Below are 15,803 nucleotides of genomic sequence, written 5' to 3'. Positions count from 1 at the left end.
TGGATCTCCCATGAATACTCCTAGCTTCTTTGTCAGGTCGTCATTCTTCTTCACCAGTATGATGATTTCCTCTTCATAATCGTCGCGTGTAGCCTTGAGTTCCTCTTCAAGCTCGTTGATCCTTGTCATCGCCTTCTTGAAATCTATCATGCCTGCGCACATCTGGTTCTCCTGGCGTTGAATGTGCTGGTTTAGCTCCTTGATGAATGCTGCAATGGACCTGTCCTTCCTGGTGCTGACTATCTCCCATTGCTCGTCTCGGCGCCCACATATCTGGTAGATAGTATCCTTGAGATCCTTGTGGTAAACTTCGCCAATGCGTCCTATGGCGATGTGGGCTGCCATGCTCTTTCCCAGACTCCAGGTGGGTGCATCAAAGGAAAACTCTATGGGCTCTGTGACTGGCGTGAATGTCCTTCCAGGAACTTGAACTTGAATCATCCAGCGCTCCTCTTCTGGTAATGTGGCGTTGTAGGTTCCGGTGAAGCTTGGTATTCCAATGTTCAGGTATCTAGTGACTTCCTTCAAGTGTCGTCCAAAGGGGGTGTCTTCACCCGGTTGTGCAAACTTGTTCCTCGAATCCGCCATCCTAAAGAGTAGAAAATGGAGAGGAGTCAGAAATGAGTGGAGAAGAGTGGCCTATGGCTTTTCTTAGTGGTCGTGTCCTACATTCAGCGTGTGCTCTGATACCATCTTGTAGCGACCCGACCTCAGACGGTCAAGTCTCTGTGCTTCAGTGTCATCCTTGGATCGGTAATGCTGACACACATAGTACTCGAAGGATTTATAACAGAGTAGCAATCACACACATATTACATCGAATATCTCCAAAGAGAACTTATTACAATAAATATGGCTTAAGGCCATCTAACATGATAACAGCGGAATACTTGGAAGATAAAGTGAGTCCATCAACTCCAACGGCATAGCTGAGTGCATGACAACGACCTATCGCACCTTTACTCGCCGTCTGAAAAGTCTGCAACATAATACGTTGCAGCCCGAAAACAGGTCAGCACATGGAATATGCTGGCAATATAACACAGTAGAGAAATGAACAGATAAATGCTATCACTATATGCATATATGGCTGGTGGAGGCTCTATGGTTATATGATTTTTGCGAAAAGCCAATTTTTTCCTACGATAAAGGAATATATTTTATTTAACTATCATGGTAGTTGAAACATCATTGAGAAGGTACCTCCAACTCAATCCCAATTAAAAGTAATTATCAACCCAACAAATTAAATTAGAGTGATGAGATACAATAGGATAATCCAAGTACTAGATACTCAAGATGTCCATGACCCGGGACACGGCTAACCATGATTAGTTTGTACACTCTGCAGAGGTTTGTGCACTTTTCCCCACAAGACTCGATTGCCTCCGTTGGATTTCTCGCACTACATGGTGTTTGAGAAACGGATGACCGAGACACAGTCTTTCAGAAGCAATAACTCTTTACTCCGGGTGGACAGTTACACCCACTTCCCTCTACATCTGCTAGCCCACCACTGAAAGAGGTCACACAACATACTCAACTATGCCAGAGCCCATAATGGCTTGTGGCTGCACACGGAAGTTTCTAGCATGAAATATCTCACGATCCCTTTGAGCCTGGGTGGTGGACCGTAGGAGGATCACACGGTATATCCCGGGGATCTCCTAGGACAACACTGGATTCCCCAGGTGCCCAAACAAGCAATCCACCCAGATGTGTATTAAAGTTGCCACCTTAAGTTGAACCATTAATTAACCACTCACATCTGTCATGGATACACTCAAACCCAATCCACCTCTATGAGCATAGCATGGCAATATAAGCATACGTAGAAGTAACTCCCAGGGTTTGATAATAAAACAGGTAATAGGTTCTACCGCATCAACTACTTCCCAAACCCACATGTTAAGAGATCCTACTCATGCAATGTTTGAGGATTGTAACTAATGCATAAAAACTGGGTATGAAAATATTATGATAAATGTGTTACTTGCCTTGCTGACGATCCGCAAAATTTAGGGACTCGTAGTAGCACGCTTCGCACTCTGGGAAATCTATTGCAAACAAACAATAACGCACATAAGCAATCAAGCAAAGATGCACGGGTAAAACTCAAATAAGAAGATCTAACCAGAAAGTTCAACTTAAGAACTCCGGTTTGCAAAAAGAATCAAATCAAACGGAGCAACAAAACACAAACAACGAACGAAACAAGATCCGATTACAAATCTGGACTAAAGTCAAATTTTACAGTACCAAAATCTTGTTCAAGTTGGTTAAACAGAAAGAGGGCTCCGAGATGAAGAACTAGGCGCTTGAATCGCCTGATTCCGATAAAGGAGCGAAAAGATAAAATAAACGAAAATCAGGTCAGAAATCGCGATTGGAAATAATTGCGAAAAACCCTGGAAAAAGAAAAACTGATGAACAGGCTAACGAACGAACGTTCGCTGTCTGTGACTAACGGGTGAACGGTGTTCGTTTAAACGAATGAACGGACGAATGTCCGCAAAGTAAATAAACCGACGGAAAAACCAATCTAATGAACTAAACCGGAAAAAAATAAAAAAATCCGGGGTTAACCGAAGAAACCGACCGGTAAACGGTCAACGACTGCGGCTCGACGGGATCCGGCGGCGACGGGTGGCAGTTGGCGGCGACGCGGCGCGGCGCGCGAGGCCACGGCGGCGCGGGCTGGCGGCGGCTAAGGTTAGGGCACGGGGTGGGCTGCGGCGGCAGCGGGCTGCGGGGCAGGGGGAGGCTTATAAAGGGGGGCCTGGGGAGTCCGGGCCGGATACGGCCCGTAGGTCGGTTCACTTTTTTTAAATAATTTTGCACAGAAAACGAAGAAAATAAATACTAAACGGACTCCAAAAATCCTGAAATAAATTTTTCCCGTCCTCTAAAAATATGCTAGACAAGGTGAACATTTATTTGGGCCTAAAATGTAATTTTGAAAAATGCGTATTTTTCCTAATCCGAATAAAATAGCAATAAAATCCGTATAAAACCAAATATTTGATGTTAATATTTTTCCTCCAACATTTCATTTATTTTTGAGAAGTCATATTCTCTCCTCTCATATATATATTTTGATATGAAATATTTTTGAAGCAAAAAATAAATTAAAACCAAAGTGATCCTTGTTTCAATATTTGATAAAAGGCAAATATGAAAAACGTGAAATCCCCAACTCTCTCCGAGGGTCCTTGAGTTGCTTAGAATTTCGAGGATCGCAAAACGAAATGCAATGAAAATATGATATGCATGAATGACCTATGTATAACAATCCAAGTTGAAAATTTGGGATGTTACACGTGCAGTGTATTGATTGTTTGAATGGTACAAGTGATAAGTGATTAGTTGTTTCATCTGTGCCAAATTCATAGCCAGGCTTGACAATTGATTTTGAATGACCTACATATGTTTGTGCCATTATTTTCTTCAAGATTGGTCTGTACATAGACGATTGTGCTTAAAATCGAACCGTAATGTCTGGATATGTATAAATAAATAGCCATAAATTCCTAATCCTACTTCACGGCATGTAATCATTGATTTGATGCCAAATTTGTTTTACTATTTGTATAGGTGCTGTCTGACGATGTGTATAGCGAGGATGAAGATGGCCAGAGGAGGTACAAGAGGCAAATCCTGAGGGAGCTTTATGCGGGAATGCATAACAGGCGTATTAGGACCTGGAACGACGGCTATTGATGCCCATTTTGCAATCACAAGCTTCATGACGCGTATCTAATTGTTCTGGTGCATGCAAAAGGACGGGCCGTTGGCTCCTTCAAGCAGAAGTATTCTCGCAGGGTGGCGCATGGCGCGTACGGCGAGTACCTGGAGAATCTTCAGGATCGTGTCGGCCACATGTGAGATGAGATGTGGGATGGATCGAACTATGTACGCTTGAGTATGCTTAATGACGGTTGAACTATGTACTTATGGTTGAACTACGCTTATGTACATGTATGCTTATTATCTATGTCTGAGTATGTTAAATATTTCGCCAAATTTTGGTAAAAATTACAACCGGGACCAATAAACCAGGACGGAGGTAGTACGTCAATCACACACGGTTCCCAAAATTGGAACCATGTGCAATGACTTTCATTTTTTCCTGCTGCGTCAATCACACACAGTTCGCTCTAGCTTCAGGATCGTGCCGGCATGTGAGATGAGATGTGGGATTGAACTATGTACGCTTGAGTATGCTTAATGACGGTTGAACTATGTACTTATGGTTGAACTATGCTTGTACGTGTACGCTTATTATCTATGTCTGAGTATGTTTAATCTATGTTTACTTATGTCTACCCGTGGGATATGGATGCAGTCAGTTTGGTTGATGGAATCTACCGCCGTCTTGGTTTATTGGTCCCCTTTGTAATTTGTGTTAAATTTCGACCAAAGGTTTAACTGACGAAATATTAGTGCAGGTCAGCAAAAATTATATCGTTGGATGGGTATTTGAGCATAGTGTTCAATGATATAATTTCTGGTGATATGCATAAACATTTCTTAGTTAAATATTTGGTAAAATTACAAAGGGGACCAACAAACCAGGACGGAGGTAGTACGTCAATCACACACGGTTCCCAAAATTGGAACCGTGTGCAATGACTTTCATTTTGCCTGTTGCGTCAATCACACACGGTTGGCTCTAGCAAACCGTCGCCTCCAAAATTCTTTGTGGGATAGAAAACCCTCACCACCCAATTCAAAAAAGAAAAAAGAAAACCCTCACCATCCCCACGTCACAAAAACCCTCTCCCCGCCCGCCACCCCCTCCGGTCCCTATTCACACCTACACAAGCTCCTCCGCGTCTATGCATGGCTCCGCCTATCGCGGCGGTAAACACTTAGCTCGACGCCTGCCGCCAGCCTACCGGCAAATCCCACCGCATTTCGCCACTTCCGCTTGCTGCCGCCTATCGCCATCGATTTTCTCGACGCTCCTCACGGTCGACTCATGTATGCTCGGTTGGGGAATCTGCCATACTGAGGGTTCTTTCTCATGGACAACAAGGTAACTAATTTAATGAGATATTATCTCATCTCTTATCCCAGTTCATCTGCCTCCTTTAATCACCCGACAGAAATCGCCGTGAATTCATTTTATTCGAGCTGATTTGAGGGTTTTCTTCCGTTCATATAATGTACAGTGCGCGGACACATCAAGACCTTGCGGCCTCCGCCAGACATTCCTTCTCACCGTACCAGATGACTTGAGGATGCGCATGGTATCTTCAATCTCACCCTAAATCGGCTGGCATGGCCTACTTTCCTGAACATATTCTAATAAATATTACTACATTTGGATAAAAGGTGCCGCATGCACCATATACGTCCAAGGGGATTTTCCCCTCATCTTTCGATATTAGGCAAATTAATGATGTATTATTCTTTCGATTACTCTCATATTTCCATGACATCATGTTTACCCTATCTGTTTAATTATAAATTTTTGTCCTTCGATTTCGACTGCTGTACAGTTCTTTCAATTTGGGTCGTATTTGCATGTTACCATATTTTCTTTAACAATCCTACCATTTTCTACAGCACGTCCCTCGCTATGCAACAGAATCTGTAGTGCACAATCTTTCCCTTTACATAAATCAAGATTGCAGGGATGTCATACTGCATACAAACCATGGATTTACAATCATTGATGCTGTAAGACTTTATGAACGTGGTGACTCCTATTTTGGCACTGGCTTTGGGAAAGAAATTGCTAAGTTTTATGAACTGAAAGCTGGCACTGGAATTGCACATAAAAGGGTCTGGTCATGAGATATATGGTAACTACCCCAACGATATCATCCGTTCAGACTTTGTTCGAAGTAAGTTTTCTTTTCAACTATCTGCATGTTGACTTACCCAGCAATATCAAATGAATTGTGTAGTATTTAAGCAACCAATTGTTATTCCCTTTTCTTACTATATTCGTACCTAATAACTTCCAGTTACTAATACACTTTTCTATTGCCCTGTTTTAACTAAATATTCCCTGTACTCCCATTTCTATCAAAAGGCGCCGCTGACAAGGAGACTCCGGAGGTGCAGAACGGGGCTGCCAACAAGCGGAGGCGGGGCGAGCTAGAACCGCAAGCGACTCCAGCAGGCCTAGACTTCATCAGCAGCCTCCCTGATGATATGTTGACAGTCATCATCTCCCTCCTCCCAATCAAATATGGGGCCCGAACAACCGCCCTTTCCCGGCGGTGGCGCCCCCTATGGAACAGGCTCACCGACGAGTGGCCAAACTAGCCAGGCGGGAAGATCGCGCGTTAAACTGCGCGGTAGCGCGGGAACAGGCTCACCGACGATACATTTGGCGCCTCTTCGAGCCCACGTGTGCGGTGCGGTGTTGTCAAGCATGCACTGGAATCCGCCGCTGTGAACACCGTGACAAGACATGACGATTACAGGCCGGCCGACCCCCATTTATTACAACGACCATTTAACCCCTGTGTCTCTTCAACCTTTTGATCATGCCCCACCATTGCAAGAAGCACACCCACCAGGAGAAATTCTTAGAGGGTATCCTGCGCAGCTCCAATGGCGCTCTGAGCGGCTACCGACGATGAGCAGCATTTCACCATGCGTGCCGTGGTGGACACCCACAGAAGGTTCATGGACCTCTCGGTGGAGTACACCAATGACCGGGTCTGGGTGGAGCACTCCATCCACATCATGGAGATGTTGCTTACCGAGGAGAAGTACAATCTGGTCGGGTTCGTCCTCGAGTACACCCACGCTTGTGTCGGGTCTCGTCCCAAGGTCGCCGTCGCCTAGATGTGCATGCGCCACCATGTCCTCGTCTACCACTATTGCCTGGCCACAAGGCCTTGCGAGCGTTTTGTGAGGTTTGTCAACAGCCCCCACTACATGTTCGCTACGGTGGACATCACCAACGATGTAAAGGCGCTCGAGAATTTGGGCATCGCCTGCCAGAATCTTGTCGACATCCAGGGCCAATACAAGATCTGGGGCAGCAAGGAGCATGAGAAGGACTCACTGGTTCACCTCACCGAGGCCATCATCGACCCCTACTATAGAGACATGAAGGATTCGTGCAACAAGGACAAGCGTGCCTGGCACTCGGCCTGGATGGAGAAACTCGACAAATCTCACGTCGTGTACGCGGTCAAGGAGGCGTACACGAGCTACGACATGTACAGGCGGATCGTTGACATGAGGAAGTGCCTCCTTCCCCAAAATGGCCAGGGATCCAGCCAGAAGCGGAGCAATGACAAGCGTCGTCGCAACAATAAGTAGATGATTAGATCCTCGTTTCTCCTACTTTAGTATGCATGTAATTGCTTACTTTGGTGTGTGGAAATGTTATGTGTGTAGTCACTTGTGTAATTGTATGCTTAATTTGGTTATGCAATGCTGTCTTTTTAAGTATATATGTTGATGCTCTGTAGACAGAGCGTAGATGTTGTGCGAACAAAGAAAATCAAATCGCACACAGACTAAACAATGGAACCCGTCAGTGATGTTTTCATCAATCACTCACAATTGTATACCAGCAATCGTTTGTTCACAACACACACGGCTTGTTAGCAGTAATCGTCTGTGTTGTTATTGGTCTTCGCACACGTTTTCGATTACAGACTTGTTTGCCGCGTATCACACACATCTTGTTAAGTTGAACCATTTCTGTTCTCTTGTCTCAATGCAAGCAGTTCATCCGAGTGAAAAGCATGTCGTATATCGCACACACCTCGATCTGGCTGGCCGTTTCTTTTGTGTTGCCTAATCACAAATAGTTCATCCGAGTGAACCGTATGCTGTATATCGCACACACCTTCATCTGGCTGCCCGTTTCTTTTGTTCCTCCTCATTGCAAACAGTTAATTGAATTGAACCGTATGCCCTGCATCGCACACGCAACTAAAATATAAACCGTGTTTGATGCATCCTCCATCGCAAACGTTTTGCACCTTTTTTGACGGTTTATTTACACCACCGATTGCGATTATTGCATCGCACACAGTTTCGTCAAAGGGTCTCTGATCGTAGTGTCACGTTAGCAGCATCCTGCAGTAGTGAGGGCATGGTATTCACTTCAGAAGGGCACGGCATGAGACAACAAGGGTTCGGATCTGTAGTTATCGGGAGTACCGAATACTACGTCCAAGGTTATTCGTCCGGAGCAACGTGCCTCCTTGCCGGGTATAATTCCTCGAAAAGTGGTATGACTGTGCATGATGCGGGACCTGTTGAGCTGCATTTTATTGAGCGTGTCCTCGTACATGAGATTTAGGCCACTGCCCACGTCCATCAGCACCTTGGTTAGCCTGAAGCCGTCGATAATGGGGTCGATGACCAGTGCTGCGGGCGTGTGGGCGGGGCGGGATATTGGCTCGTCCTTCTGATTGAAGGTAATAGGTACGTCCGCCCATGGCTGTGTGGCCATCACCTGGTGGACTTGACCGAGCTCTCGAAGAGCCCTTTTCCTTTGATTGTTGAACAAGAAGGTCTCGTAGACTGTAAGGACGTCGCCGTGAGGTGGCGTTGTTGATTGTCTATCGGGGGTGTGAGGCTGAGAATGTGTTCACCACTTTTGGCCACCTGCCTTACCACCCAGCAAGCTCGAAGCCTGTGAGTCGGGTTTGCGTTAAGTAGGGTCGAGTGTATAGGGCATGGCTTATCCAACCATTCATCTAGAACCGTTCTGGGTTTATTTCTCTTTTGGGCAGGATTGTGTTTGGGCGCAACTAATGCATGCGTCTGTTTTTCTTGGGCCTTGCTTGGCCTCGGGCCAAGAATTGACTCCCTGCGCATTTGTTGTAACCTCCAGGTGCTTTCCATGACGCAGTATTTGCGTACCATGTCCGATAATTCGGTGAAGTTTTGCACACGGTAGCGGGCAAGGGCATTTAAGATCCATGCGTCCCGGCAATTGAGTCGGAAGGCTTCAATTATTTCTTCGTCGCGACAGTCAATTATCTCGTTTTTTACCAGGAGAAATCAGGCCCAATAATGGTGGTCCATTTCTTCGGGCTGCTGCTTGACATACATCAGGTCCCATATGTCCGGTCTTCCCATGTCCGGACAGTATTCAACATGGGAGGTAGGTGGGAACTTTTTTATTAGTCCCGTCTTCTACACGTCCGGGGCATCGGCAACGGCGAGCCACGCCTGAGCTATGTCCGGCTCTATTAGCACAATGTTTGGGCGCAAGCCTGCATGTGATCGGGCCGACTCAGGGTCAGATCCGGTGTCGTAGGCCGGGTGCGAACTCTCATCCTGATGGGTATCCGTTTCCGGGCTAAAGACCCGCGTGATATACTATCATAAGCTTCAGGGATCGTGATCCCTCCGTTCTTTCTTCAATGATAGCGACGAGGTGACTGATGGGGGATGTGGATCTCCCTGTTATCAGGTCTAAGCCTGATCTGGTCGTAGGCCGCAGGGCTACTAACGTGGATCCTCATGGCCCGGAATCAATCCGACAGGTTGTCTACCAAAGGAATCCCCACTGGGGTTAAGCCTCCTAGATGTTCGGCGGGACGCTCTTTGGATATTTCAACGGGATTTGGCTTTAAGACCAGGCCTCGTATCGAGTCGGCTCCCTTTGCATCCACCGAATCTGAGGTCAAGGCATCGGGCGCAGCGGGTTCTTCAGGAGCGGGGCTTTGCCAAGGGTCGGCGCTGGACTCCAAGTTCCGATGGTTGGCTGTGTGATCGGCGGCGAGATTTTCAACCGGGCTCAAGTGGCCGGTGGGGTCAACGCAGAAAGAGATACTGCCGAACGTAAAGATCTGGTCGGGGACGAAGACCCCGGTGCTGGAGGGGTTTCCGACAAACAATTGGGCCATCGATCCTTGGGTGATCCGCATCGGAACTCTCAATGAAAGAACCAATGTCGGTGTCAAAACCGGCGGATCTCGGGTAGGTGGTCCCGAGCTGTGGATCTAGGATCGATGGGGAACAAGGGACTATGAACAACGTGTTTACCAGGCACTGGCCCTCTCGAAGAGCTAAAACCCCATGTCCTGCTTGATTGTATTTGATATATGGTATGGTTACAGAGTAGATCTACCTCTAGATCAGACGAGCTAAACGCTAAGGTGATGAAGGTAGCTCTAGCCCTAAAGACTAAAACCCTCCGGTTTATACAGGCACCGGTAGGGTTAGGGTTACACACGATTGGTTACAAAGAGAGGAAGATCCTACCTAATCTTGGCTTGGAGGACACACCATGGCTCCAACGATGCCTTGTCCGGTCATGGATCCGCACTCCAGCTTGGCCCCATAGTGGCCCATCTTTCGGGCCCAGATATAACAGGCCGGCAGCCCGAGGACCCCGTAATCCAGGACTCCCTCACCTGGCACACCAAGGATGTCGTGGGTGAACATGATCACCTATGGGGCCATGAGCCCCTTTGTGGTTCGGCAAGGGGGAGATCATGTTGCACAAAGAGTGGAAGCCATGCGGCAGCACGACGACAATGACACTGGAGGTTTTTACCCAGGTTCAGGCCGCCGTGAGGCGTAAAACCCTACTCCTGCTTTTGGTGGATTGGATGATGGAATCACAACAACACGCAACGCTCAAGCCCGGCAAGGTTGCCTCGTAGGAGCAGCTGCACGCGTACAAGTGTGAGGGGGTTCGAATCCCTCTCTAGTTTGCCATGGGCCTCCTTTTATAGCTCAAGGGGTAACCAAAGTGGCAAAACAGTCTTTATCTGAGGATTATATAGCTAACAGTGCTATCATACCTAACTCTGGCAGTTAGGACAAAGTGCGTTAAATGCACTGCTAGGTGTCATGCTGAGGGTGAAGCCCAGCAAGCCTGCCATGCCGCTTAATCATCTTCTGCTTATCTGTTCGACACGCCTCTGGACGGGTGTCATGTGGAGATAACCTGTCTTCCAACGGGCCACCACGTGCTTAGTGGAAGCCACCTAATCATGTGAGGCTCGACACCACATTGATAAGTGATTTGCGTTGTGGTGCACTGGAGTGGTGGTGCCTTTGCGCGAGTTCTTGCCCTTGGCGGCCGGGCAAGCCTGCCGGGGCAATCTTGAACTTGCGCTTGGGGTGGCCTCGACCTGGCCGGGGCCTCCTGCCTGGCAAGGAAGGCCTTCCCAAGGTGGTGCTCTGTTGTCTCATATATTGACTCAGTCTTCTTGATCCGCTCCTTGGTCTCACAAAGAGCGGTTTCTCTGGCTTGGTCTTGCTTTGTAGGATGTCAGTATGCCTCTGTATAGGTCTGGGCAACAAAAGCAAATGTGTGTTGCAGCGACACCCATAGTTCACATCGCCATGTGACTAACACCCAAAGAGTTTACTAGCACTAGTACCGTAAGGTGCTACACAAACGGTTTTTAACCCCTTTCCGCGACGGCATTTGGAACCATCGCCAAGTGAGTGATTGCGATAGGGGGGTCCTTCCCACACGACCCAGAAACCGTTGGGGATAGGCGAGCGGCTACTAACGATCGCCATAGAATAAACGTATGAGAAGTCGCCCCAGTCCCACATGTTACATCTCGACGTTACATTTCTGATCCGAGAGACATCCAACATGATTACGATGCTATAGTCGTGTGGAAAAGGTGGACATCAACATTTAATCTACCGATATGTTTGCGATAGGTACGTTACCGTACACAGTTCAAGAATGTAAAATGTGTGCGGTGCCTCTACTAATGCCATCATGACCATTTTCATAACTGTGTGCAATTGGTATTCCTACCACACACGCACACTGGTCCAAAACATTTGCCGTATTACCATGAATCGCACACACATATGAGACAAAATCGTGTGTGCGTCCATCGGGCATCGCAAACGTTTCACGTCAAAGAACCGTTTGTTCTCTATTTTTCATCACACACACTGTTTTCTTTTTAACCATGTGCACATTATTTTATTCGCTCCTGTATAATTTTATTTTTCCCTGTAATTTATTATTCAAATTGGAAATTTTGAAATATGAAACGTGGAATTCAAATTCTCAGCACAATGGTTCAACAACGAATCCATAAATAAAATTGTCAGTACAATATGTTCAGTAATTATAGGATTAGACAACAATTAACTATGATGAACCACAATATTTAGAGGCGGTAAAGGTGAAGAGACAAGTGTAAATCATTTTAACTGCCGATGGTGTTGAAGAAGTAGAATGCCCATAATGTGCCTTCCTGCATGCCATAGGCACGAACAACTTTTGTCCAACCCCTTCTGACGATCGCCCGCCCATCCTTCATCGCCTTTAGGAAGACTTCTAGAGCATTATAATGGTAGCATGACTTATATACTTTAACCTTAGTTTCCTCCACTCCGGTCATGTAGTTTGCAAGGTAATCATCAGTAAATAGTTTCGAAAACCACTGAAAAGAGAAAATTTCAGATACTGAGGTCTAATAGAGTAACTTGTTGTGGGTAGGGGGAAAAGGCAACACATTTCTTACCATTCTAAAGTTCACTGTTGTCTTGGATAAAGTGTAAATAAAGAGCTTAATTCCCATTACCCGTTTCTTTTGCCCAACAGTCTTTCTTATTTTCCTCACTTGACGCTCATGAATATCTCATTGCCCCATACGCAAAAGGGATCAAAGCGTGGATCAGTACCACTCATATATGTACCTACAAGCAACCAGTAAATGTTAGAAGCTAAACTGAGATTGCACAAATGATGTAAAATACAACTACCTACGTTCCTAAGTACAAGTATTTTTAGAGATTTCAATATCAACTACATACAGATGTATATAGAATTATAGATATAGTTTAGATTAGAATCTAGATTCACTCATTTTGCTCCTTATGTAGTCTATATTGGAATCTCTAAAAATACTTATATTTAGGAACAAATGGTGTATAAGACATGGGATGCAGCTAACCTTGATGGCAAACAACAGCATCACCCATTGTAGCCCTGTTTAAGTACATGGAAAGCCAATGTTAACTACAACAGGGTTAACACCCAGCAAAAATAACAAATGGTAATAAAACGATAACATTTGTTGTGATATCTTCATTGCGAAAGAGTAGCACGGTAGCAAAGGAACGGATTAAAATGGATACAACTTTTAATTGCAACAGACTTAACAACATCCATAGTCATGTTTTGGAAGTTTGTAGCCATTGAAATACAACTAATTTAAAATGGATACAACTGTTAATTGCAACAGACTTAATAACCATTAAAACCGGTACTGACAAAAATGCTATTGGCAGAGTTAAACATGACAAGGCAGGTGCTGCCAGAGCAGAGAATGGCCCAGTTGTCTATAAAAAGGTAGAGAAAATATCTAAAATGTGTTAGGCATGTTTACTACAACATGCTTAATACGTCGACCATACTAAACATAGCCATTAATTTCAATTGGTATTGGTAAGATTGAACTGGGGTGTTCATACTTGGTAAGTCCTGAGAGGTAGTTGCTGGGGCACTTCATCTTGGCCAGAGCCCGCCCAAAGTCAGCGGCGGCGGAGGCGAGCTCTTCCGCCGGGTCGAAGCGTGGATCAGTGCCGCCGACATGTGTACCTACAAGAAACAAGTAAATGTTACAAGCCAAACTGCAATTGCAAAAATGATGTAAAAAAATTGTAAGACATGGGATGCAGCTAACCTCGACGGCAAACAACAACATTGCCCGTTATGGCCCTGCGTAAGTACATGGAAAGGCATGTTAAGTACAACAGGGTTAGCATCCACCAAAAATAGCAAATGGGCAACATCTCAAGTATATCTTCATTGCGGAGAGTAGCACGGTAGCAAAGGGACAGATTAAAAAATGGATACAACTGATAATTGCAATAGGCTTAACAACATCCTAAGTCATGTTTTGTAAGTTTGTAGCCATTGAAATACAACTGTTTAAAAATGGATACAACTGTTAATTGCAACAGGCTTAATAGCCATTGAAATCGGTACTGATAAAAATGCAATTGGCAGAGTTAAACATCACAAGGCAGGTGCTGCCAGGGTAGAGAATGGCCCAATTGTCTATAAAAAGGTAAGGAAAATAGCTAAAACGTGTTAGGCATGTTTACTACAACATGCTTAATACATCGACCGTACAAAACATAGCCATTAATTGCAACTGGTATTGGAAAGATTGAACTGGTGAGTTCATACTTGGTAAGTCCTGAGAGGTAGTTGCTGGGGCACTTCATCTTTGCCAGAGCCCGCCCAAAGTCAGCGGCGATAGAGGCGAGCTGTCACTATAAAAAGAGACACATTCGTGACATTTTGGGGGGCCGAACGAATTTTTTTCTGTCATGCTTATGACACTGCTCTGACGATAATTGTGACAAAAGCACGTATCATCATAGATGTGGTGGGCTCCTACTTCTATGACAAAAAATCCTGACAGAAAATGGGCTTTTCGTCCTGGGTGGGCCGGAGACACAACTGCATGACATTCTTTTGGGCCATCCATGATGGAAAAAATCGTGGTAGAAGCGAGGCGAGGAAAATATCGGGAATTCCCGGTTACGGCGGGTGGTCGGGGCCGAGCGATGCGCAGAGGTTTGCGTGTTTCTCTCGTGTATGCGCGTGTGTACGAGGCGTTGGCTTACTAAACCAGAGCGATCGCTCATTACTGAACCCAAGCGATCGATCCCTTAGCTGTTGACTGAACCCGAGCGATTCATTCGCTGCTGACTGAACCCGAGCGATTCCTTCGCTGCTAATGCTAACTGAATCCGAGCGATCAATCACTGCTGCTACTTACTGAAGGCGATCGAGCCCCCGTGCGAGACGTAGCTAGCCAGTGTTGGGTTGCCTATCAATGAACAGTGACCGTTGCTACCGTGCGTGCGATACGTAGAACGAGTCGAGACGTGGTGAGTCAAGCCGAATGGTTGGTTGTGGATGAACAGTTCCCAGTGGGGGTTGGACGAACAGGACCCCGCGGTATTAGGCCATTGCCGCTGGATCAACGGGAGCCCGAGGAGGCCGCCGCACCCCAGCCGGTTGGGGGTGGATGAGCAGGATCCCGTGGAGGCTCTATGAACAGCTGCCGGTGGAGGCTGGATGAACAGTAGTCGTGGATGAACAGTATCTCGTGGAGGCTGGAGGAGGTCGACGATGGATGAACAGTAGCCCGTGGAGGCTGGAGCGAGGCTGTAGACGGTGGATGAAGAGGACCCCGTTTCGACCGTAGGCGCTCCAACACAAGTCCGTTTCCTCCATTTTGCGGTACGCCACACCCCTCCCAATGAACAGGACCTTGTTTCGACCGTAGGCACTCGAAGACAAGTCCGTTTCCTCCGTTTTGTGGTACGCCAGACCCTTCCCGATGAATAGTACCCCGTTTCGACCGTACGCAGTCGAACGGAAGGCCCGTTTCCTCCGTTCTACGGTACGCCAGACCTCGTTTCGGTTGTTCCGTCCAAGCCGGTTGGCTCCCGATGAACATGATGCCGTTGCTGCCGTCTGCTGCCTCTCCATGTACACGAGTCATGTCCGTACGTATGCGCGAGTAGGTGTTCGAGACCCCGCCCGTATGTACGTACGTGGTCGTATGTTTTGGCATCTGGCTATACGTACGTGTACACAGTTTAGAAGGGACTGCCTAAACTGCTACGTCAGGGGCATGTCGAGTCTTCCTCCGCCGCCAACTCGACATCGTCTACTACTACACGTGTTGCTGCTTGCTCGGCCATGGTTCATTGTTGCAGAGAGACCGATCGACCAGTATGTATGTACACGTTCACGACAACGCTACATACGCTTCGACTGGGTGGGTCCCAACTGTCAGGCAGGATATGGATGCACTTCCTTGCGTGCGAAGATATAGCTGGTGGGTCCCGGCTGT

This window comes from Aegilops tauschii, chromosome 3 (genome assembly GCF_002575655.3).
Source record: "Aegilops tauschii subsp. strangulata cultivar AL8/78 chromosome 3, Aet v6.0, whole genome shotgun sequence".
In the NCBI taxonomy this organism is placed as follows: domain Eukaryota; kingdom Viridiplantae; phylum Streptophyta; class Magnoliopsida; order Poales; family Poaceae; genus Aegilops; species Aegilops tauschii.
Note: the sequence above shows the minus strand (reverse complement) of the source record.